Source organism: Pongo pygmaeus, chromosome 5 (genome assembly GCF_028885625.2).
Source record: "Pongo pygmaeus isolate AG05252 chromosome 5, NHGRI_mPonPyg2-v2.0_pri, whole genome shotgun sequence".
Lineage (NCBI taxonomy): Eukaryota > Metazoa > Chordata > Mammalia > Primates > Hominidae > Pongo > Pongo pygmaeus.
Genome location: NC_072378.2, coordinates 122788155 through 122813343, shown reverse-complemented (window position 1 = coordinate 122813343; position 25189 = coordinate 122788155). Strand labels below are relative to the sequence as shown.

At 40.4% G+C, this 25189-nt stretch overlaps 1 protein-coding gene across 3 annotated transcripts in view; it reads right to left on the bottom strand.

The window, feature by feature from the left end:
• The window catches only part of PKIB (cAMP-dependent protein kinase inhibitor beta), a 236063-nt gene that overhangs the window by 102476 nt on the left and 108398 nt on the right, over positions 1–25189 (bottom strand). The window contains exon 1 of one of the 3 annotated variants that reach the window (XM_054492925.2): positions 10530–10709. The exons of 1 other annotated variant lie outside the window; for it this stretch is intronic. The gene's annotated coding sequence lies outside the window, so the exon portion shown is untranslated. Of the gene's footprint in view, positions 1–1246; positions 1368–10529; positions 10710–25189 lie in introns of those variants that run through there. One more of the 3 variants, XM_054492924.2, reaches the window with a different exon arrangement.

The window sequence follows — 25189 nt, the reverse complement described above, 5'->3', positions numbered from 1 at the left end:
CTATAATAATAGTATTTATCACATAGAGTTGTTAGGAGGTTTAAAGGACGTACTGAATTCTTGTCACAAAGAATAATGCCTGGCACATATTGTGTTTAATATGTTTTAGATTTATTAGTACTCTTACACAAGAAAGATAAACGGATTGCTCCTGCCAATGAAATATATGATAGAAACAGTAAAAAAAATCACTCTTAAAAGTAGGTTTAAGTATGATATCTTAGAAAAAAACTTAATTGTTCTATTACTATTTAGGTAATACCTTAGAAATAACTTGAATTGAATGATCTTCAACATATTTGTATATATGTATGCGTGTAAAGTATCTGGGTGCAAGGCTTGAGGGAAATTTTCAAGTTTTTAAGTATTTTTTTAAATAATGTAGATCCTACAGAGAGTACAGATCTCAAAGCCAACAAAGAGGCTTCCCTTTTGTATACAGAACAAAGCCGTGCCTCCTCACCCTTTGAATCAGTAGGCAAACAGTTACAGCCCAAGGCCAGAAGTACTGAATAAAAAAGTGGTGGGAGGGAAAGAGCTGGCAACATTACTTCTCAAATCTGACAAGGCACATTTCTCTACTCCACATTTTAGCCTTTGATGCAACTGTGCATTACTTCAACATACTGATGATGTTATGTCTTGATCTTTAAAATATGTACCTGGATCTTAAGAAGAACCCATTGCTCAACACTGGCAGAACTCAGCCTTCCTTACAAGAGCTAATTAGTTTCAACTTTTTGTCAACTCTCCTAAAGAGTAATTTATGTGCTGCGTTAAATATTAAAAATAAAATAAGACGTGGTCCTCGTGAATTGTTATTTTCTGACCTTTCTATACAGAAAGAAAATTCAAAGAATATCTCAAATATTAGTGGAAAATTCTTTTATCGATATTAAATCGAATACTCTGACATCCAGGCCCACATGACCAAAGTAAGAATTTGCTTGGCGGGTTTTCTCAAACATAAATGTTTGCTCTGGCTTAATAATGCTAATTGGAAAGTTACGTATTCCATGCAGCATAAAAAATTACTTTGCATTGACCCAGAAAACTCACCTTGCAAATAAGCCTCAAGAAGAAAGAAACTGAAATCAAAGTATTTGAAATGAGAACTCTAGCTGCCAGAACTACCTGCCCTGCCCCAAGTTCATGTTTAATTAAATCTACATCAATAATTCCATAAATCACTTGCACGTTCAGAGAACATAAGTTATCTTCTCTGATTCTAAGGTCAAATACTTACTAAGAATCCTCATGCCTCTGGGGGATGTTTGGCACCCTGCCAGACTGTACTACTTCTCCGGTGGGGGTGAGCCCCCACTACTGCAAAATGCCATAGGGGATGAAGCACCACTAGAGCATTGGTTGCTCAGCAACAACCCCTTATGACTGATCCATGGGGACTGCTAAGCAACAGGGCTGCGTCTGACCCAGCTGTTCCCAGTGCACCCCCAGCTCACTGTCTCTCAAGAGGGCCAGGTTAACAAGGGGTCAGGGGCCCTAAGTGACTGGTTACATAATCTACACACACACTTTTTGGAATGTTCCCCAATGATAGCTAAATAAAAATCAGAGCAGATCTAGTTCCTACCTAAAGGATACCCTTGAATGTATCCTTCATTTAAACTCTATCCTTGAATCTTTGGAGTAGCTGTCAGAAAAACTGAAGCATCGGAACTAAAATCTTTGGCAAAAATAGTCTAAGTATTTACCAAAAAAAAATGAAGAAGGCTGTTCCTTTTAAATTATGACTTTAAAAGCTTCCATAATTTTATAGAATTTTGCTATTTACCGAGTTTGTGCTAACACAAAAAAATGGGGAAAACATAATTTAAGAGTTAAATCACATGATTCTTATGGCAAACTTATTCCTAAAATATTTTAACACATAACTCATGTGTAAGTACAGCAATTTCTAGGAAGGGGCTTCAATTATCTACAGTTAAACCCACACTTTATATCTTTAGTCTTGACTTCTCCTTAGTTCCACACACCCTAACTCAAATTCAACAAATCTAAATTAGTCATGCTTCTTTAATCCATATGTGACTTACTTCTTAGAAGGCAACCACCCAGTCAATCCATCTAAAAATTTACCCACTCAGAACTTGAGTCCAGCCCTCCCCATATTTCCTCTAATATCCTTTACTTCTCTGTAATGGAGGAAGAGACATGTGCTCTGAGGGACATGGGCTTTCAGCCAGTACACCACTATACAAATAAGATTCCATTTTTCCTGTAATTTGAAACGTTCAATCAAGTCCAAGCTATTTAGCATAATAGGCAAAGCACTTCTAAATCTATTTCCTATCAAATTTCCAGCTACATCTCCTGTCACTGTCCCTTAGTGTGCACTTTCTATTATGTTGAATTAACTATAGTTCCCTAAACATATGCTGCACTTTAAGTCCCTTTCCTCTTCCTAGAACACTTTCCCCTTTACCTGGAAAACTAGTGGTTATCTTTCAAGATCTAACAATAGCATCACCTCTACAGAGAAACCATTCCTGATATTAGGATTACTTATAACCACCTCTGGACATGTCTATACTTGATTCATACTGCTATGGTGGCTTTCATCACACCGTGTTTGCAGTTATTTACCTATCCAACACTAATCCTGTGCTCTTGAAGGGCTAGAATCTTGTTCTGTTCAACCTGATCTCCTCAGACCTGGCATATTCCTTAGCATCAAGGAGGAATTTATACTATAATTTATTAAGATTAGGGAACGGTACTCCTAGGCAAAATTGTAAAATAAATGAGGACTGGGCATCTCTCCGTTTTTAATCTCATTAATCCCCCCAGAAGCCATTAACCTATAATATTAGAGACAGGTAGTAAAGTAATTAACCAAAAACTAAAAAAGTAAATCTCCTGACCTCTAAGCTGGTCTTCTTCCTCCTAAACTGTGATGAGTCATTGTGGGGTAAATAAGCCAATATCCCGCAGTGATCTAATCCATCCGGTAGTAGGCTAAAATGACCAGATTGCTTGTACTCCTTTTATTATAATCATAATAACAAGAAACTCAAGGGAACTACATGGTCAGGTAAGTAAATCTTCAAAAGTTGGTCTGAATCTGGTCTCAGGGAAGATAACTTTTCATTCAGATAAGCAAATCTTGAAGTAGTTAATGCAGAAATCTTTGGTGCAACTAAAATAGGGAAAATAATATAAAACAAAAAAATTTAGAGCTAAACAAAAATCAAAAAAAGGTATTTCAATTTTTAAAAATCCTAATTAAAAATTTACAAAACAGCATTTACTCAACATCTGCCTCCCTCAACATACTAATTAAAAAATTAAATAGGAACACGTGCAAACAAGGCACAAAAGTCCATGAATGCAGCAGCCGGGCATAGTGTCACAAAGCCACTCAACCTCTTACCTCACCGCCTCAGAAGCTAGACATGTATAACCACTTTCATCCCTTTTGTGGAATTTCTTGATTCTACACATATGCTTATGCAACTATATTCTCAAATATTTTGATACTAGCAGTAAACGATTGTCTAAGTTAAACCAAGCAACACAAATTCTGATCAATGGAAAGCTGAATTATTAACCTATCTGTGTTAAGAAACCAAGAGAGAATTCTTAGTCTATAATGAGCTTTTCGGTTCTATGTACTTCTGAGTCTGTGCTTCTTTAACTAGGTTCTCTTTGGAATACATTTGGGAATTCCAAAAACACACACGACCACATGGTAAGTGAGAGGTCAGGATATTGGATGTGCATAGGAAGGCACCAGATTTAGGACAGAAGAAGGATGGGAGAAGATGACTGTACACCAATTACTAGAGTGTTCAGAAAAGGAGGTGTTTGTTCAGGTGCTAAACCCTCAGCATTGATGATAGAAATGAGAAATGGTAGAGGATGGTATAGCCAGAGTGCTCAAAGGAGCGGGAGTGAGTATAAGAGGGTGGAAAAATATTGTACAGGTGGCATATGGGGGCATGAAGGGAATGTGCCCCCCTCGACTACTCTGAGATTATAAAATTGAAAATAATAAACAGTTTCCAATAGAAAGGGCTTAAGGGGAAGTAAGATACCCAGGGGAGAGTCAAGCTTCGGGGCTAAGGGAAAAGGTGGAAGTTAATAATATAGATTAATTTATTATTATTGAACAGTTGTTCCACATAGCATGATGGAATGCTTTTGAAGGAAGAATACAAAGGAGACATTGGGTCAAGGGGGAGGTAGCAAAACATATAACAAAGTTTCAACACAAAGAGAAAAAATGAGCAGGTGAATGATAAAAGCAGAGACTTGAAGCATTTGAAAATTAGCTGTTTTTCAGGACCAACAAAATTATATGTTCCAAAACTGGTAATGTGGTAATTTAGGAAAGCTGGATGCTATGATAAGGGTTATAGAAAACATTGTACATTCAAGGCCTACCACTTTTGTCCTTAACCCAATCCCCTTTATTGGAAAGCAGCTCCATAAATTATCTTTTCTATACTTAACAGCCTCTCCCACACTAATGACTCCTAAAGACAGGACAAAGGCTTTCCTTTAAATATTAAACAAAAATTCATTGGACACTGTGTCATGATTCCCTGCATACCCAACTTTCTCCTCCATCTTCCACCTATAATCCTGGGAAGACTACTGGACACTGCTGATCCTATCTCCTTACTTTCCATTTCCTTCTCACGCAGCACAATCTGGCTTCAACCTTCCAATCATAAAGAAATTACTCTTACTTTCTACTTGTCAAAACAAAAGTCCCTTCAATGCTTCTCCTACCATGTCCTCTTATGTCTATGACTTGTTCATCATGCCACACATTTTGAAGCTCTACATACCTTTGTTGCTATGACAATGCCCTTTCCAGCTTCTCCTCTTGGGCTCTGACTGGAACTCATTTCCCAGAATTAATTTTTCTCCCATTTTCCTTCTGATTCCATGTGATTCCCATAGGAGATCTCATCATTATATTTACCTACTGCGTGCCAATGTCAACTCAATCTGCATCTTCTGAGATTGTTATACAACAGCTTCTTGGATATCTGCACCCCAATGTATCTTTTACTCACACCCACTGTATTAGTTTGATAGAGCTGCTGTAACAAATTACCACAAACTGAGTGACTTAACACAACAGAAATTTATTTTCACACAGTTCAGAATGGCAGCAATCCAATCAACTGTCAGTAGGGTTGGTTCATTTTTGTGGAATCAGAGGGGAAATCTGTTTTATGCCTCTCTCTTAGCTTCTAGTGGTTGCCAGCAAACATTGGCATCCCTTGGTTTACAGTTTCATAACTTCAATCTCTCCCAGCATTGTCATGTTGTCTACCTTCTATGTGTCTTTCTCTTTGTGTCTCTTGCCTCTTCTTATAAGGAAACCAGTCATATTGGGTTAAGAGCCTACCTTACTCAAGTATGACCTCATCCTAACTAATTGCATATGTAGTGATCCTATTTCCAAATAAGGTCACATCCTGAGATTCTAGGAAGGATGTGAATTTTGGGGAGACATTATCCAACTCAGTACACCCATGAAGTTGCCCCATTCTTAAATCTGCATGTTTGTAAATTGTGCCAGCTCTCACTTCAAGCTAAGAATCTGAGAGGCACTCTTCATTCTCATGTCTTCTTAACTTCATATCTCAACTACCATCAAACTCAATTATTTTCATCTCCTAATATTTCTAGAATCTGAATACTTTTCCTCATCCCTAATTCTGCTGCCCTGACTCATTCAGCATCTCTTGCTTGGCCTACTACAGCAGTCCTTCCAGTAGCCTTCAAATGAAACCTCCTCAGGATTACAACAGTATATACACATGCACAGCTTCATGGCATGTTAGAAAGACATATTTTAAAATTATTTTTTTTCTTTTCACTACTGTGAAAAGTTCTGCTACTTCACTACAATACACAGAATTAACATAGACACCCTTCTTCAAGGATGATGGAACTGAAAAGAAGAGTGGTTTCTGTGGAAGTCCTGGCGTTTATAAATTTTGGCTTGATAGACTTTTTGCAAACCCTTGGAGTGTAACAAAATCCACCATACCTATAATCTGGCTTTTCATTAAATTTCAAGGCCTTTTTGGGAAAAGTCAGAAAAGTAGGGCTTATTTCAGCATTTTAAAATTTAATATTATACCTGGCTCCAGAAGCTCCATGGTAGAGGTATTTATTCTCATTTTAAAATATAAAATAAACTAATGTAATACACTAATGTAATTGCATGAGTTGTAAGCCCTCTTTACACACACATGCACATACACATACACACACACTGATTTTAAGATTTTATGATTTTAAGAATTTTAAGAATGGTGTTTTCTTCTTCTGAGATGTATTAGCTCAATCTATAAAATTTAATCTAGATGTAAATTATTTTGTGACCATTAAAATATAAGCATACTTGAGAAGACTACCTAATATTTCCTGTCTTCCATGGTTTTATTCCTGAAGCTATCACACTGGACTTCAGTTCTCCCTTTACTTTATTCAAAAAAAAAGAAAGCCCACAGTTTACTTACTCCCACACCCCCATGGGGATGCTTACTTCCACACCCCCATGGGGATGAGAATACTTTCAACAGCATAGCCGATAAGAGTGCTTAGAAGAAAGCAGAGACTGCAGGAACGGAGAGTCTGGGAGGTATAGGAAGGCATTCAGCTCCATTCATATTGTCTGTAGATGCTTCTGTTGCTGCTTCTTCAATTACATTAAAACTATCTTGGCTGCAGACCACATTGTCTTAAAGAATCTCCATTTCCTTGGCTCTCTTTCCAATCTGAGAAATCCTATTTCTAACAGATCCAGGACTCTAGGTGAGAATACCTCTTCCCGTTCAGGAAATTATGCAAATCTAAATTGTTTTATTTTTATCTAAACATCTCTGAACTCTCTTCTCCAACCAAGCACCCAACTCTGGGGCAATGTCACATTTTTACAACTAGGAGTGACTGAAGAACACAAATCCACTCTGCTCTGGGCACATAATACTGCTATTTGCCATTTGACAGCTAGAATAAAAAGTGTACCTCACTTCAGTAAAAAGTAGGATATCCATTTGATTTCTCAAAATCAGCTGTAATTCTTTTTTTTTTTTTTTTTTGACGGAGTCTCACTCTGTCACCAGGCTGGAGTGCAGTGGCACGATCTCAGCTCACTGCAACCTCCGCCTCCTGGGTTCAAGCAATTCTCCTACCTCAGCCTCCCAAGTAGCTGGGACTACAGGTGTGCACCACCACACACAGCTAATTTCTGTATTTTTAGAGAGAAGGGGTTTCACCATGTTCGCCAGGATGGTCTCTACCTCTTGACCTTGTGATCCGCCCACCCCAGCCTCCCAAAGTGCTGGGATTACAGGCATGAGCCACCATGCAGGGCCAAAACCAGTTGTACTTCTAATAAAAATAAAAAAATAATAACCATCTTTGATTTTATGGGGATGTTCAAGTGCTTAACCTAGATTCTTTCCATGTAATGTCACTACCTGGTAATGACTTTTTTAAAGTACATATAACATATGAAAATGTCCGAAACTAACAGGATTTAGAGGAACATGTACTAATGGGGGAAGTTTTAAAACAGGAAAACCAGAGCCCTGGCCTAACATGTGATTTTTGTATATGTAAATCACTTACTCTTGGGCCTTAGATCCCTAAATCTACTAATAGAATATGCTTAATTATTATTTAAAATAATTATATGGAATCATGATTAACAATGCTTATCACAAGACATATAGTTCACAAGACATATAGTTTATTTTTGATGTTGAGAAAAGAATAATTTTGTTTTTTCTAACTCAATTAAAACTTTGCATTGAAGAAACGGAAAACCACCGAATTTACTGCCAAGCCATTCAGAGCTGGCTGAGTCTCAACACTTAAAATACAATTTTCAAACTGCATTCTTTCTCATTTTCAATTGACATTAATGAAAATTTAGTCTTGATTAAGCCTGATTCATGCTCATTTAGCATTAAAAAACATTAGGCAAGAAATAGCTCATTTCTGAGAAATATTGCGACATTTTTTTCAAAAGTGTTTGCTGTACCTCAGCTCTAAATTTGAAGAGAAGTAATGGTTCCTCTCCCAAGCCTCTCACTACATACATATAGCATCATATATGATCCAGTAAGAAACATTTATTTTTCCAGAATTTTTTACATTTTTATATATATATCTTCTACAAAAATTACTCTACAGTGTTCTTTAAAAGTTAGACACAAGTTTGTCATACAACCCACCAATTTCACTGTTAAGCATCTACCCAAGAGAAATGAAAACGGGTACTCACAAACACTTGAATGCAAATGTTCTCAGCAGCATGATTCATAATATTCCCATATTGGAAACAACCCAAATGTCCATCCACTAGTAAACTGACAAAATGTGGTATACCCATACAATGGAAAACTATTCAGCAATAAGAAGAAATGAAATACTGATACATGCCACAACATAGTTGAACCCCAAAAACATTATGCTAAGTAAGAGAAGCCATAAACAAAAGACCATATAGTATATCATTCCATTTATATAAAATGTTCAGAAAAGGCACATCTATAGAGACTGAAAGTAGATTAATGGTTGCCTGGGGATGGGAGTGGGAACAAAGACATAATGGACATGAGGAATCTTACCAAGTGAGTAAACTGTTCTAAAACCAGATATGGTAATGGTTTTACAATTTTGGAATGTTCTAAAATCAGATATGGTAAAAGTTTTACAACTTTTAGAAAATTAAGAAATTTTCTAAAACTCACTGAAATATAATTTTTAAATATTATTCACCCTTAAAGGGTGAACTTTATAATATATAAATTATATCTCAATAAAGTTGTAAAAAAATGTTGTAATGCAAACTGCATAAGAATTTAAATAATTGTAAGAACTGTGAGGAAAATTAAATTGATCTATCATTGATCTAAACCATATGTTTGCAATCGACTAAAAAGGAGGAAAAACTCTTTAACAAAAATGAAATTTGACACATTTTAAAATATTCTGCATAATGTGGTCCATTAGTCTTTGATATTTTATTGAAGAGAGTTGTGGTAAAGATAAGATTGAGAAGTCCATTACTAAAAACGTTTTCCAAAAGACTTCCTTTCCAAAGCTATACTTTCCTTCAAAATCGAATCTTTGGAACTTCCAAAACACCGTGTTAACAAATGATCTCTTGAGATAGTGTCACTAGGGGGGCATTGACCAGCACCCGGCACACTAACAGGAAACAAATTTATAAACTGCTGATTTAACCAACCTTGATCCATAACCTACCCCATTTTCCGTGAGCATTATGGTCATCAATTCTCATTTTAATAATCCAAATGCTGAGCTTTCTAAATATTAAATCCCAGGAGGATTTTTTTTGAATGTGTGGCAATGTCAGTAAGAAGGAAGGCATCTTGTGAAGAGATAAAGTGGACGGATGAATTTTGAAATCTATCTGTATACGAAGAGAAATGCAATACTCGCAATATTTCTTATCCAATACCTTTCAGTATGCAAACCACTGATAAAAGAGGTTTTTTTTAATTTTTTTTCTAGGTGAACGTTTAAGTGGTCATTCGCCTCAAATCTCCACTTTCCAGTCCTGCACAGACTCCAGCTAATAACACTACCACCTGCAGGGTGTTTTGTTGTTTGTTTGTTGTTTGTTTTAGTGCTTCCCACATGCCTAGTTCACGCATACACTTTTCTAAAGGACCCGAGTTCCGTTGGCTGCGTTCCCCGGAGGAGCTCTACGAAGACCGGTCTGACCTGGTCCTCTCAGCTCCCTTAGAAGGAACCTGCTGCAAGGCAGGGTCATTTGGCTCCGGAATGCGCCTTCAGGAATTTCCCCAAGGGGCTGAGCAGCACTAGCATCAGCACCAACCGGAACCTAGGCCCTCCGCTCCCTCAGCCCCGCGACCACCTGGCACTCGTGTCCCTCCCCGCGGCCTGCCGGGGTCCTAAGAGCAGGGAAAATCCAATAGCTACGGGCGACCCTTGAGTTTACTCGGTCTACCCACCTCCATATTTTATCCAAAGAATGGACGGAGGCCAGTGAAGTGAGGTGACTTGGCTAAAGCCACACAGCCGGACGCTGGCCGAGCGAGTTAGTACTCGGGTCTCTGCTAACCCCGCGGCCGCTCGCGACTACCCGGGGCTTGCTAAGCACCGCCCAGGGGAAAGACTTGACATTGCTGGCGCGAGAGCCGAAGGACTCAGCGACTTGTGGCAGGAGGTCATCAATGACCACCTGCAGGGCAGAGTGGGCAAAAGGCAGGTGACAGACTTCCCACGTCACGCCTGTTGGCGTGAGCGTCCTTTTCACTCTCTAAGTACCGTGGCTTGTGAGTTAAACGATGGGTCGGGTCGCCCAAGCAAAAGAGGCATCTGCTTCGAACTCTCCCCATACTTGTGCCAGCAGGGCAGAAAATAGGAAAGTTGCACTTACCACATCTTCCCTGGATCAGTCTCCCCCGACTTCCCAAGTCCCACGCCTCCCTCCTCGCACAGGGACACCCACTTACGCGCCCGCTCCACCAGGTACGTACCAGCCGCGCGCAGCTGCCCGCCCTGCCGGTGCCCTGGCGCTCGCCGTCGCCCAGCGCTCTGCGGCCCGGAGCTGCGACTCGGGCTCTAGCTCGCTGCCGCCTCTACAGTCCACCGGGATGCGGCCGCGTCTGAGCTACTGGGCTGGGGCGCAGCCAGGCGGTGGCAGCTACTCGGGGGCGGAGGGAGCGGCCGCCGAGTCCCGCCCCCAGGCTACGAGCGCGGCTCCCCAGGCGGTGTCCCGCTCTCCGTGCAAACCGGGCCACCGCAGCACTCCCCGGGGCACGTGCCACGGTGGCTTTTTTCTGCTGGCAGCCTGGGGCGAGCTCTTTTATCCTACTTGTGCGTTAACCACCAACTAATTATCGTTGATCGTCACACAACCCGCGTCCTCCCCTCCCGCCACTCCCAGTTCCCTTGGGCGATGATGAGGTTCTGCCAAGATTTCTGTGACGTGACTGCGGGAATTTCAATTCCCTTCCTGCTTTCCGACGTCGCATCGTTGTTTTCTGTCCCTCCGGTTGTACGCGCCCTGAGCAGGGTTTGTGCTCCAGGTGTCATTAAGGTTGCCCTTTGATCTAATGTTGGCTGTTTGGAGAAGGTAGGAAGGTACACAGGCTTCTTATCTACGCCCCGAATCTGGGTCTTCGAGTTTGTTAACAGATTATTTTAACAGATTAGGAAGCAATATGCAATGGAAACAACTTTTTGTGCAATAAAAGCAGAAAATAATGTATATCAAGTTTCACTTTCAGGTTCTCACTAAGAAAAATAAAGTCGTTACTACTAAGGTCTCACTGCGCTTTTTAAAAGCCATATTACATGGACGACGATACTGCTGATAAAATTAATTTCTCTGCTTCCTGAGAAAGTGGTTTCTCACTGAAGTCTTAAAATCTCCTCTGGTCTCTTGAAACTCTTAATTGGTACTCAAAGTCTTTTCTTATCTCTAGTCTTTAGTAATTTGCTCATTCATACTATGCTCTGACTTGCCACCCAAAGCCTATGACACCTGCCAATGACCACTTCCAAATTCCCTTTTTAGGCAAAAGCCTAAATATGGAAATATGAAAATATAATCAGACTAATATTTTATTCAGTGTGTGCTAATGGTAGTACAATCAAGCTCTTTAAATTATTCAATATTCATACCTCCACAATATAGTAATAATTTTCTCTATTTTCAGATAGTAAACTGAGGTTCAGCAAGGTTAGATACTTTGAACAAGGCTAAATAGCTGAGAAGATTCCAAATCAGTTTTGAACTTAGGTCTTTCTGCCTTCAGGATTGATTGACTTCCTTAAATTGTACTCTGTTAATAAAGCTTGTGATTTTTCTAAATTGTGATATAGGCACATTTTGTTTTGTATTAGGTTAGTGCAAAAGTAATTGCAAAAAAGTACTGGCAAAAACTGCAGTTGCTTCTGCACCCGCCTAATAAAAATATAGTTACTTGTGTGGTTACACAAGCATTAATCAAAGAGATTGAGAGTTATTTATATCATTAGTGTAACTTTAAAACTTATTATCTGGCATACTTCTAAGGCCTGTTATTATTATATTATATAATAACATATATTTTTATTATCTAGGGCAAATTATTCTAATGTTTATTTATTTTAGAGGTACTATGACAGAGAGTGATACTAAAATGTTTGAACTTATGAATTATGGTATCATGATTGGATTTTTATGATCCTGCAAGTGTATTTTGTATACTTGAAAATTTTGCTTTGTAAAATCTGTATTTTGGGATCAATGTGAGAAAACCACTAGACCTCACTGCTAAGCTTTTAACCTACATATGAAATCATCAGAACCACTGGAATGTATGGCCCATGAAGGCCATATCCTCAACACCTAGAATAGTACCTTCACAAAGTAGGTACTCCACAGGCAGTTTTGAAATGAATAAATATTAACCTTGTTTCCACACTTAAGACCAAATAATGACTTATAAGAACACTATTTATAGAATGCTTTTGTGTATTTAGATTTAAGATTTTTGATGGCCTCTCATTTCTACTAGGAAAGTAAGGAGAAGATGCGGAAAGGTTTGCAGTAGCTGCTTTTGGGTTTCTACTAGGAAAGTAAGGAGAAGATGCGGAAAGGTTTGCAGTAGCTGCTTTTGGGAATGCTAGACACGACCTGACCATAAGTGCAAGGAGGAGTTTTTGAGTCCAAGAATTGGTGGTAGCAGTAATTCCACACAATCATGTGAATTGTGAATTTGTTGTCAAATACATGACTTTAAATGCAGAAAGTTTAATCCAACTTTGTGATTGTGCCAAGTAATGTGATGAAAACAAGGAGCAAGCTTGGATACTATTTTTAAGAGAGGGTTTTAAGGTTAACAAGAATAAATAGGAAAATAAGTGAGGACAAAGAGGGGGGAAGAAGGAAGAGTCCAAGAACTACAAATCCACATCAAATGAGAGAGATAGGAAGATAAATTGTAGTCAGGAAATGGGATCGTTTTCTTTGAAGTTTTAGAAGTACAAAGATAGGTAGTTTAGGAGGAGCTAAGGGTGGGGTTGGCTAACATAGAATGAAGATCAAGACATTAGGGACTAAGGTATTGAAGAAACTATATGGACATTGAAGCCACCAACAGTAACACCAGAATAAACAAAGGAGTGAGGCTAATAACAAACACTTCCGTGAATGTAGTGGACTGATCCAGAACTGAGAGGATGACTATGCAAAGTTGGGGCAGAAGGTGCATATCCAGGGAGGAAAAGCCTAAGTGGATCAAGGACTGGTAAAAGAGACAATTAAGACTTCAGAAGTAATACTGGGGAGCTAGAAGGATCCCAACACTGCCCCTGTGACCCTAGAATGTGAAACAATGAACAGTCTATATCAAAAGGACATCTAGGGGAAATAATTCTTAGAAGAAAGCTTATTTCCACTTAAGGCCAGAAAATGGAGAAAAGCACTGTGTAAATAGTTTATGAGGTTGGTGGTATTTTTCAATATTAAATGAGGATTCTCCAAGGTCAGAGTAGTTAAGAGGTGGGAGGTAGGGCTGGCTTCATGGGTCTATGACCCATGTTGAGCAGGGATCTACGTGTTGTTTGTTTTTGAGACAGAGTCTGACTCTCTCACCCAGGCTGGAGTGCAGTGGCCCAATCTTGGCTCACTCCAGACTTGGCCCCCCAGGCTCAAGCAATCCTCCCACCTTAGCCTCCAGAATAGCTGAGACTACGGGCACACATCACCACACCTGGCTAACTTTTGTAGGGTTTTTTGTTTTTTTTGTTTTGTTTTTTGTAGAGAGGGGGTTTTGCTATGTTGGCCAGGCTGGCCTCGAACTCCTGAGCTCAAGCAATCCACCTGTGTTGGCCTTCCACAGTGTTTGGATTTCAAGCATAAGCCACGTGCCTTGCTCAGGATCTACTTTTAAGAAGGTCCTGTGCAATGTTTAATGCTCTCCTGTCCCTGCCTTGAAATATTTAATAATTTTTTTTTTTTACCAAGGGGACTTGCATTTTCATCTTTCATTGAGCCCGGCAAATTATGTAACCAATGCTGTGTGGAAGGAAGGAGAAATTCTTGCATGGGTGAAGCAAGAATCAGTATTTACCTTCTAGGTATTAAAGTTTGGGAAAGACTAAATGCAGAAGTTTGTATTTTGAGGGGAGACCAAGAGATGCAGGGAGCAGGATGTGGCTGCAAGGTTTCAAGTGAGATCTAGTTTTCACATCTCTTTAGGGCCAGGCTGGCTGACACCTGGGCAGAAGAAGTGGACAGTAGTTACCATCATCCCACTCCATGTTTTTATATGCTAGTGGATTAGTTTTTTTTAGGGTTGCCATTAAAAATTACCACAAATTTGGTGACCTACACCAGAAGGAATTTATTCTCTCACAATTCTGGAAGCCAGAAGTCTGAAGTCAAAGTGTTGGCAGGGTATCACTTCCTGTGAAGACTCAGGGGAGAACCCTCTTTTGTCTCTTCTAGCTTTTTTTTTTTTTTTTTGAGACAGAGTCTTGCTCTGTCACCCAGGCTGGAGTGCAATGGCGCGATCTCTGCTCACTGCAACCTCTGCCTCCTGGGTTCAAGCGATTCTCCTGCCTCAGCCTCCCGAGTAGCATGGATTACAGGCACATGCCACCACACCCTGCTAATTTTTGCATTTTTGCAGAGACGGGGTTTCACCATGTTAGCCAGGCTTGTCTTGGACTCCTGACCTCAGGTGATCCACCTGCCTCAGCCTCCCAAAGTGCTGGGATTACAGGCGTGGGCCACTGCGCCCAGCCCTCTTCTAGCTTTTAATGGCCACAGGCAATCCTTGATTGTCTTTAGCTTATAGCTACATAACTCCAGTCTCTGCCTCCATCTTCACATCTTCCCTATGTTTCTTCTCTACTGTTGGCATTGGTATTCCCCTCTTCTTACAAGGACACTTGTCATTGGATTTGCATCCACCCAGTTCATCCAGGATGATCTCCCCTGGAGATCCTTACTTTAATTGCATCTTCGAAGATCCTTTTTCCAAGTAAAGTCAAATTCACAGGTACCAGAGGTTAGGTCATGGACATATCTTTTTAGAGACCACCATTCAGTCCACTGTAGCCAAGTCTATGGAGGCCAGAGGAATAGCAAGGCTGGATGACACTGGCATGATAGCTCTTCAGGTCTATTTGGCAAAGATACCTACAATAATATGAACCTTATCAATGTTTCTAAAGCTTTCAAACTGTGACATTTAATACATATGAAAATCAGAAGATTAGAGCTGCCCAGAGTCTTTACACCCCTGAGAGTAGCTATCTGCCTTGGGGACAAAAACCACTGAGAAGTCATGTACCTGGGACAGTGAGAAGTGTGGGAGGAAGTTGGATTCTCCACTCCTCCTCTTGGAGGGGAGGGGAGGATTCGCCCACTCTCCATTCCAGAGGACGTGTGTGGTTCCTTGGTGTTAAGGGAGAGTCTACAGGATGACCATATCTCATTCTTTTCTAAAAATATAAGATTCAGAAGGACTAGAGTAGTGACCTTGTTCACCTGTGGGAGAGGCTGGGCTAGTTTCCCAAGCCGTACCTTGTAAAGGAAAATTTTTAAAATCCTTAGAGAGGGAAGAAGGAAATGTCGAAATCAGTGCTACCCTATCCTTTTCCTCCAGCTGACAGACACTCTGAGAAATATTCAAGTAGCTGCCAGAGACAAGTGGAACTCTCTTTAAAAACACAACACTCTCTGGCCTTTTCTTCTTTCTGCTCCAGGACAGGAACCATAAATTCCACCAAAGACCAGGAACTATAAGTTCCACCAAAGCTTCCATCCATTATTTGCAGAGTGATGATGTGAGAGAATTCCAAATTGCGGCAGGGGCAGCAGCATAACTAAGCCGAGGTTTGGAACAGATTACAGGAGCATCCATCTTTGAAAGGCCAGTAAGGATGTTGCCCTGCAACCAAGCTTGGGTGACAGAGTGGCCTAGGGCACAAGGGGCACAGACTGTGCTACTAGTTAGTGACCCTGCTCCTTTTGTACAGCAGAAAGGGTGCTACAGACCCACATTCACCAAGGGAGAAGTTGGACAATGAAACAGTTGGGGGCACAACTGTCCTTTAAAAGATCAGAGTCTATAAAGTAAGAAGCAGAAGGATGGGAAAGAGACTGATTTCTTTTCAGTATTTAAAATAGAAATTTCCTAACAAAGTATTCCTTTATTACCATTGTAGTCATGTGTCTCTCCCCGCTCCTGATCAATGGGACATTGTTTTGCAGAGTAGCAGGGCATATGAAAAGAACACGGAAAACAGAAAATGTTGGATTCTAATCCCAACTGGCAATGCCACTCAAGGCTGCATAATCTGAGTAAAATTAGTTTTCTTATGACTGAAGGGAAGATGAAGAGCTAAGGGATTATCCTGCTCTAAATTTCTTTAAGTCTCTGAATTGGCCTCCTTATTAAATCGAAATTAAGCCCAATATTTAGAACACTTTACCCATCCACCTCCAACTAACTAATTCTTATCACTTCCCAGCACAAATCCTGCTTTCCAAATAAACTCATCAACTTGACACTCCACGTGACCTCTTTTTTTCTAATTTTCATAATTGGTGCAAGGGGATGTATTTGTTTTCATTACCTTCTGCTCTTAAGCAGTGTCACTTAATTTCTTGAAATTCCTGTCCACAAATCTTCTACTTTGGGAAACTTATTGAGGAATTTTTCTCCATTTCTGATCAATTCATTCAAATGTGCCAAGTTGCCATCCAATCTTATAGACTTTCCTCCATGTGTTTGGGGAGTATGGCAATTTTAAAAGAAAAATATTATTCTCTTAAGTTTTTGACATGCTCTTAAAACTTTTCATGTATATTGTCTAATTCTACTATCATTGTCAGCATGAGATTCTTCTATTCCAAAATTGGTATTTTCTAACTTCTTCAAGTAAATGAGACAACTCTGAATGTTTCAGGACCAATAAATGAATTGCTAACCCTAACCAACTAACCATTTAATGCTGCAGCATCTGTGTTTGGCACAGAGTGGGCATCTAATAAATATTTTTGTATAAATATGTAAATAAGCTAATGTGCACCTTTTTATTTGACCATAAATACACACACACACTAACCATTCTCCCAACTCTCTCCTCCATTCAACAGGATGACCTTAACACATAGCAAAACACCAAAAATAATTAAAGAAATCACAACTTACCAAAGATATTTTTGTGACTCATAAGTATGTGGTAAGTTATTTGCCCAAATAAGCTTTATTTGTACTAATACCTGTAAAAAATGTAGTTGAAAGCCAGGAGTGGTTGTTCATGCCTGTAATCCCAGCACTTTGGGAGGCCAAGGTGGGCGGAACACTTGAGGCCACCAGTTCAAGACCTGCCTGGCCAACGTGGCAAAACCCCATCTCTACTAAAAATACATAAATTAGCCGGGCGTGGTAGCACGTACCTATAATTCCAGCTACTCGGGAGAGTCTGAGGCAGGAGAATCGTTTGAACTCGGGAGGTGGAGGTTGCAGTGAGTTGAGATAGCACCACTGTACTCTAGCCTAAGCAACAGAGTGAGACTCTGTCTCAAAAAAAAGAAAAAAAGAAATGTCTTTCAAAATTTTTCAATATACTTTTTGTGAATTTCTTCTGTGCACAGATTCATAAAATCTAAGATTGGGTTAGATCTAAGGTTAGATGCTCATCATAAATTAAAAAGTGAATTCACAACTTCTAACATGGGAAATCCTGATGTCTCTCATGCCTTCTCTTATTAAATTGGAAAATATACATTTTACCAGAACTCCAGTAAGTAGCACCTTTATGACATTTATGTTATTGATATTAGATATTATTTATTATGATCCCAAATTACTCAATAACTATAGATAAATATAATGAATGTTAAGTTGTCTTATAAAATGAATTAGGTCTTTTTAATTTAGATAAACTCTAATTTAACCATAGCTCCTGTATCACTGTTCAGAGTTGGGGTGAATGGAGTCTTTTAAAAAAGAGAAGCTGGCCGGGCGCGGTGGTTCACGCCTGTAATCCTAGCACTTTGAGAGCCTGAGGCGGGCGGATCACGAGGTCAAGAGATCGAGACCACGGTGAAATCCCGTCTCTACTAAAAATACAAAAAAAAATTAGCTGGGCGCGGTGGTGGGCGCCTATAGTCCCAGCTACTCGGGAGGCTGAGGCAGGAGAATGGCATGAACCCAGGAGGCGGGGCTTGCAGTGAGCTGATATCACGCCACTGTACTCCAGCCTGGGTGACAGAGCGAGACTCCGTCTCAAAAAATAAAAAATAAAAAAATAAAAAAGAGAAGCTTTTGAGATGTTCCTGGGGAATTGGACTTAAAAGTTAGCCTCTTTTAAAAATTTGCTTAGGAACCTAAAATGTAAACGTAATCCTATTTTTTTTTTTTTTTTTTTTTTTTTGAGACGCAGTCTTGCCCTGTCACCCAGGCTGGAGTGCCGTGGTGCGATCTCAGCTCGCTGCAACCTCCGCCTCCTGGGTTCAGGCAATTCTCCTGTCTCAGCCTCTCGAGTAGCTGGGACTACAGGTGTGCACCACCACACCCGGCTAATTTTTTTGTTTTTTGTTTGTTTGTTTGTTTGTTTGTTTTTTGCTTGTTTTTTTGTATTTTTAGGGGAGACGGCATTTGGCCACATTGGCCAGGCTGGTCTCGAACTCCTGGCCTCAAACAATCCGCCGGCCTCGGCCTCTCAAAGTGCTGGGATTACAAGCGTGTGCCACCACGCCTGGCCAACTTACCCTATGGATACGGGATTTTTTGTTAGTTTGTTTTTTGTCTTTTTTTGTAAGGAATTACCCTTATACTCTACTGGAATTAGAAAAGCTATAAAAATTAACATTAGCTCATTAATCCAAAGTAAATAGCAACCAAAGTTGTATTCCTTAAAGCATCTTAACAGTTGAAATACAATCTCTGGCATCAACATTTCTCAGAACACCAAGGCTAAGATGCATCTTATGATTCTCATTAGCTGCAGCTCTATAGACAAAATTTTAGAGAAAACAAAGCCTGTCTCCTTTCTGCATCTTTTTCATCTTCCCATTCTCAACCACTTGAGCTTCTTCTATGAGTCCTAAGTGGTTTTCAAGCCACACTGGCCCTATCAGTAGCTTCTTGTGAAACACTATTTGGGTTCAGCCGTAGGAAGGTGAAGCAGAGTAATTTACATCACAGAAAAGAATCTTAGGGAGATAATAATGTCTGAGAATAACTTCCAGTGGTTTGAGTTGAAGCACTGCTATGATTCCTAGGAGTAAATATCTTCCTTTACAACCAGACTTCAGGACTACCAGTTAATAGATACGCATAAGATAAATCTTTTTCCCAACCTGTATTTATAAAAAAAAAAAAAAATGAAGGGAAAGGAAGGGAAAAGCTTGGAAGGAAAGAAAAGGGAGGACTCCATGCTTTCCTAATTGATTCCAAACTACAGGTGACCCTTAAACAATACTGGGTTAAGGGCACTGAACCCTCGCCTGTTGAAAATCCTCATATAACTTTTGACTCCTCCAGAACAAAACTACTAATAGCTACTGTTGTCCAGAAGCCTTATTGATAACACAAACAGTTGATTAACACCATTTTGTATGTTATATGTACTATATACTGATAAAGTAAGCCAGACAAAAGAAAATGTTAGTAAGAAAGTCATAAGGAAGAGATAATATATATATAGTATGTATTAAGTGGAAATCCATCATTGTAAAGGTCTTCATCCTCATCGTCTTCATGTTGATTAGGCTGAGCAGGAGGAAGAGGAAGAGGAGGGGTTGGTCTTGACGTCTCAGAGGTGGTAGAGGTGGAAGAAACTCTACAGATAAGTGGACCCACGCAGTTCAAATCTGTGTTGTTCAAGGGTCAGTAGTACTTGATGGAGATCCCTTTTCTTGAGTAGTAAGGAAGATATTGATACAGAATTCTAGTGTGAGAGGTTATTTTCCCAATACTTTAAAAAAGTTGCTTAACTTTGTGCCATGTACAAACTCTTTTTCTCTAATTTCTTTTAAGGTTTTTTTTTCTTTATTAATAATTTTAAGTCATTTTATTATTATATCCTTGATATAATTTTCTTGACAAACTTGAGGCCCATTGACCTTCTTGGGTTGGAAACATTTCACTCATTTCTTCATATAATTATTCCTTCTCCCCATCTCCTTTGGTGACTCTAATTCCACATGTGCTTGGGCTACTTGAAGTTGTCCCACAGATCATTAATGCCCTGTTCATAATTTGGGGCCCTTTCTCTTTCTGTGTTTTATTTTTCATAGTTCTATTGCTATGCCTTACAGTTCACTGACTTTTTTTGTACTCTGTCATATTTAAACTATTGTTAGTTTATACAATGCATTCATTATCTCAAGAAATTTGATGATCTGTTTTTTTCCATATCTTCCATATCTCTATTTAACATGCTCAATCTTTCCTCAATTTTCATGAGCATATGAGATATAGTTACTATAACTTTCATAATGTCCTCATCTATTAATTCTATTATCTGTGTCAATTTGGAGTTTGTTACTATTGATTGCTTTTTTCTCTTCATTATGGGTCATATTTCCTGCTTCCCTGCATGCCTACTCATGTTTTATTAGATTCCAGACATCATGATTTTATCATTTATGGTGGGTGATAGATATTTTTGTTTTTCTATTAGTATTCCTTAATGTTGGTCTTGGTCATAGTTATGTTACCTGAAATGACTTTATCTGTCTGAGTCTGTCTATTAAGTTTTGTGAGGTAGTATTAGAAAGAAGTAATTTATCTAGGGCTTATTTTGCCCCTTTTCTGAGGTAATGACTTTTTGAATACTCTATCTGATGTCTCTTGAATTACGAGGTTTTCCACTTTTGCTGCAAGGAACAAGAACTAATCCCAGCTCTTTGTGCCCTTTTCTTGTTGTTCCCTATGCTCCCTCAGGTGGTTTCTTCTCAGTCTGTGATAGTTAATACTGAGTGGCAACTTATTGGATTGAAGGATACAAACTATTGATCCTGGGTGTGTCTGTGAGGGTGTTGCCAAGAGATTAACAGTTGAGTCAGTGGGCTGGGAAAGGCAGATCCACCCTTAATCTGGTGGCCACAATCTAATCAGCTGCCAGCAAATATAAAGCAGGCAGAAAAATCTGAAAAGAAGCGACAGGCCTAGCCTCCCAGCCTACATCTTTCTCCCATGCTGGATGCTTCCTGTCCTTGAACATCGGACTCCAAATTCTTCAGTTTTGGGACTCATACTGGCTCTCTTTGATCCTCAGCTTGCAGGCAGCCTATTGTGGGACCTTGTGATCATGTAAGTTAATACTTAATAAACTCCCCTTTGTATAGATAGATATAGCTATAGCTATAGCTATAGCTATAGATATAGAGATATCCTATTATTTCTGTCCCTCTAAGAGAACCCTGACTAATACAGATTTTGGTAGCAGCAGTGGTTCTAGAGGAACAGAATATTAAGGATGGAGTTATTTCATTGGTTTTGGGGTTTCTGGAGTTGGCTGCTTAATATGATTAGACCCAAAAAATGCTAAGGACTGTACTTCTAATAGTATAGAGAACACTGATAGTGCTTGGCGGCAACTGTTTAGAGAGTTATACAAAATAAATCCATTTGACACTCCTGATTCACTGCTCATGACGGGCAGAATGAGGTGACTCTATACATAATGCCTTTGACCATATGTGGAGAACCAATGAACATAATGAAGCTGGTTGGTTGCTCCTAAGTTCAGTGGACAAAGTGATGAAAGAAAATGATGAATGAAGGGATTCTGTCTCCCGGCTTCAAAAGCAGATACTGAGCCTCAAATCTGCTAAGATTGCCCTGAGTGAGTCTTATCTCCTGTAGAGAAAAAGCTGAAATTGTGGAAAAACAGACATAAGCTCTTATCGTGCGAGTGGCTGACCTGCAATGAAAAATGCATGCACAGCCTCACCAGGTGTCTACTGTTAAAGTGAGGGCATTGATTGGAAAAGAATGGGACCCTGCAACTTGGAATAGGGATGTGTGGGAGGACCCTGATAAAGCTGAGGATACTGAATTTGTAAATTCTGATGAACCTTTTTTGCCAGAAGAAACAGCTTCCCCATCCCCAGAAGTGGCAACATCTGCTTCCTGACCCATGCTGCCATCAGCCTTTCCACCTTTGTCTGAGGAGACAAACCCTGTGCTGCCTGAGGCAACAGCGATGGCCTCCCCGGAGGCAATTGCCAGGCAACATAATGTTGATTCTCCTCAGAAGCCACCCCCAACACCTCTGTTTGCTTCCAGACATATAATGAGACTAAGCTACCAGTGGACCCTAGAGGTGAGGTTGAGAGTGTGACCCATGAGGAGGTGCACTACACTTGAAAAGAACTGTTTGAGTTCTTTAATTTATATACACACAAATCTGGAGAACAGGCATGGGAATGGATATTAGGGGTATGGGATAATGGTGGAAGGAACATAGAATTGGATCAGGCTGAATTTATTGATTTGGGCCCACTAAATAGGGACTCTGCATTGCATTTAATGTTGCAGCTCAGGGAGTTAAAAAAGGTTATAATAGTTTATTTGTTTGGTTAGCTGAAATATGGATTAAATGACGGCCCATTATGAGTGAGCTGGAAATGCCTGATCTCCCTTGGTTTAATGTAGAGGAAGGGATCCAAAGGCTTAGGGAGATTGGGATGGTGGAGTGGATTAGTCACTTTAGACCTATTCATCCCAGCTGGGAGGGTTCAAACAGAAGATATACCCTTCACCAATCTCTTGCAAAATAAATTTGTGAGGGCAGCACCTGCATCTTTGAAGAGCCCTGTAATTGCTCTTCTCTGTATGTCAGATCTAATGGTGGGAACCGCAGTCACTCAACTACAAAATTTAAATACAATGGGAATAATTGAATCCCGAGGTGGGAGGAGCCAAGTGGCAGCACTCAACTGTGAAAGGCAAGGTGGGTGTAGCTACTATAATGGTCAGCAGAGGCAAAGCAGCAATCAGAATAGTCTGACTCGTGTAGAGCTCTGGCATTGGCTGATTAATCACAGTGTTCCCAGAAGTTAAATTGATAGGAAGCCTACTGCATTCCTACTTAAATTTTACAAACAGAAAACTTCTAGGTCGAATGGACAGAAGACTAATTTGAATTATAAAACAGAGAATCACAGCCCTTCAATCAATTTCCATACTTGAGCCAGTTTACAGATCCAGAACCCCTTGAGTGAAGGGGAGGCCGGGTGCCCTTGAGGAAGGACTCCACTACATTGCCGACAATTTATGCAGTGAATCTTTCTCCCATCCTTCCCCAAGGAGACCTCCAGCCTTTTACCAGGGTAACTGTGCATTGGGGAAAGGGAAATGATTAGACATTTTGGGGACTACTGGACACTGGCTCTGAGCTGATGTTGATTCCAGGGGACCCAAAATGTCACTGTGTTCCTCCAGTTAAAGTAGGGGCTCATGGAGGTCAGGTAATTAATGGAGTTTTAACTCAGGTCCAGCTTACAGTGGGTCCAGTTGGTCCCCGGACTCATCCTGTGGTCATTTCCCCAGTGCCAGAATGCATAATTGCAGCTGGCAGAACTCCCACATTGGCTCCCTGACTGGTAGGGTGAGGGAAGGCTACATGGTGGGAAAGGCCAAATGGAAACCATTAGAGTTGCCTTTACCTAGAAAAATGTAAATCAAAAGCAATATTGCATCCCTGGAGAGATGGCAGAGATTAGTGCCACCATCAGGGACTTGAAAGACGCAGGTGTGCTGATTCCCACCACATCCCCATTCAGCTCTTCAATTTGGCCTGTGCAGAAGACAGATGGATCTTGGAGAATGACAGTGGATTATCGTAAGCTTGACCAAGTGGTGACCCCGATTGCAGCTGCTAGACCAGATATGGTTTCATTAGTTAAGCAGATTAACGCATCTCCTGGTACCTTGTATGCAGCCACTGACTTGGCAAACCCCTTTTTCTCCATTCCTGTCCCTAAGGTCCAACAGAAGTGATTTGCCTTCAGCTGGCAAGGCCAGCAATATGTCTTTACTGTCCCACCTTAGGGCTATATCAACTCTCCGGCTTTATGTCATAATCTTATTCAGAGAGACTTTGATCACTTTTCGCTTCTACAAGATATCGCACTGGGCCATTACATTGATTATATTGTGCTCACTGGATCCAGTGAGCCAGAAGTAGCAAACGCACTGGACTTGTTGGTGAGACATTTCCATGCCAGGGGATGAGAAATAAATCTTACTAAAATTCAGGGACTTTCTACCTCAGTAAAATTTCTAGGGGTCCAGTGGTGTGGGGCCTGTCAAGATATTCCTTCTAAAGTGAAGAATAAGTTGCTGCATTTGGCCCCTCCTACAACCAAGAAAGAGGTAAAACATCTAGTGGGTCTATTTGGATTTTGGAAGCAACACATTCCTCATTTGGGTGTATTACTCCAGCCCACTTATCAAGTGACTCGAAAGGCTGCCAATTTTGAGTGGGGTCCAGAAGAGGAGAAGGCTCTGCAACAGGTCCAGGCTGCTGTGCAATCTGCTCTGCCACTTGGGCCATATGGTGCTTGAGGTGTCAGTGGCAAATAGGGATGCTGTTTGGAGCCTTTGGCAGGCTCTCATAGGTGAATCACAGTGAAGGCCTCCAGGATTTTGGAGCAAGGCCCTGCCATCTTCTGCAGATAACTAGATAACTAGTTAACTGATAACTAGATAACTAGTTATCTGCAGATAACTAGATAACTAGTCTCCTTTTGAGAGAGAGCTCTTGGCCTATTACTGGGCTTTGGTAGAAACTGCACGTTTGCCTATGGGTCATGAAGTCACCATGTGACCTGAACTGCCTATCATGAACTGGGTGCTTTCTGACCCATCTAGCCATAAAGTGGGTCATGCACAGCAGCATTCCATCATCAAATGGAAGTTGTATATATGTGATCGGGCTTGGGCAGCTCCTGAAGGCACAAGTAAGTTACATGAGGAAGTGGCTCAAATGCCCATGGTCTCCACTCCTGCCACCCTGCCTTCTCTCCCCAAGCCTGCACCAATGGCCTCATGGGGAGTTCCCTATGATCAGTTGACAGAGGAAGACAAGACTAGGGCCTTGTTCACGGATGGTTCTGCATGACAGGCTGGCACCACCCGTAAGTGGACAGCTGCAGCACTACAGCCCCTTTCTA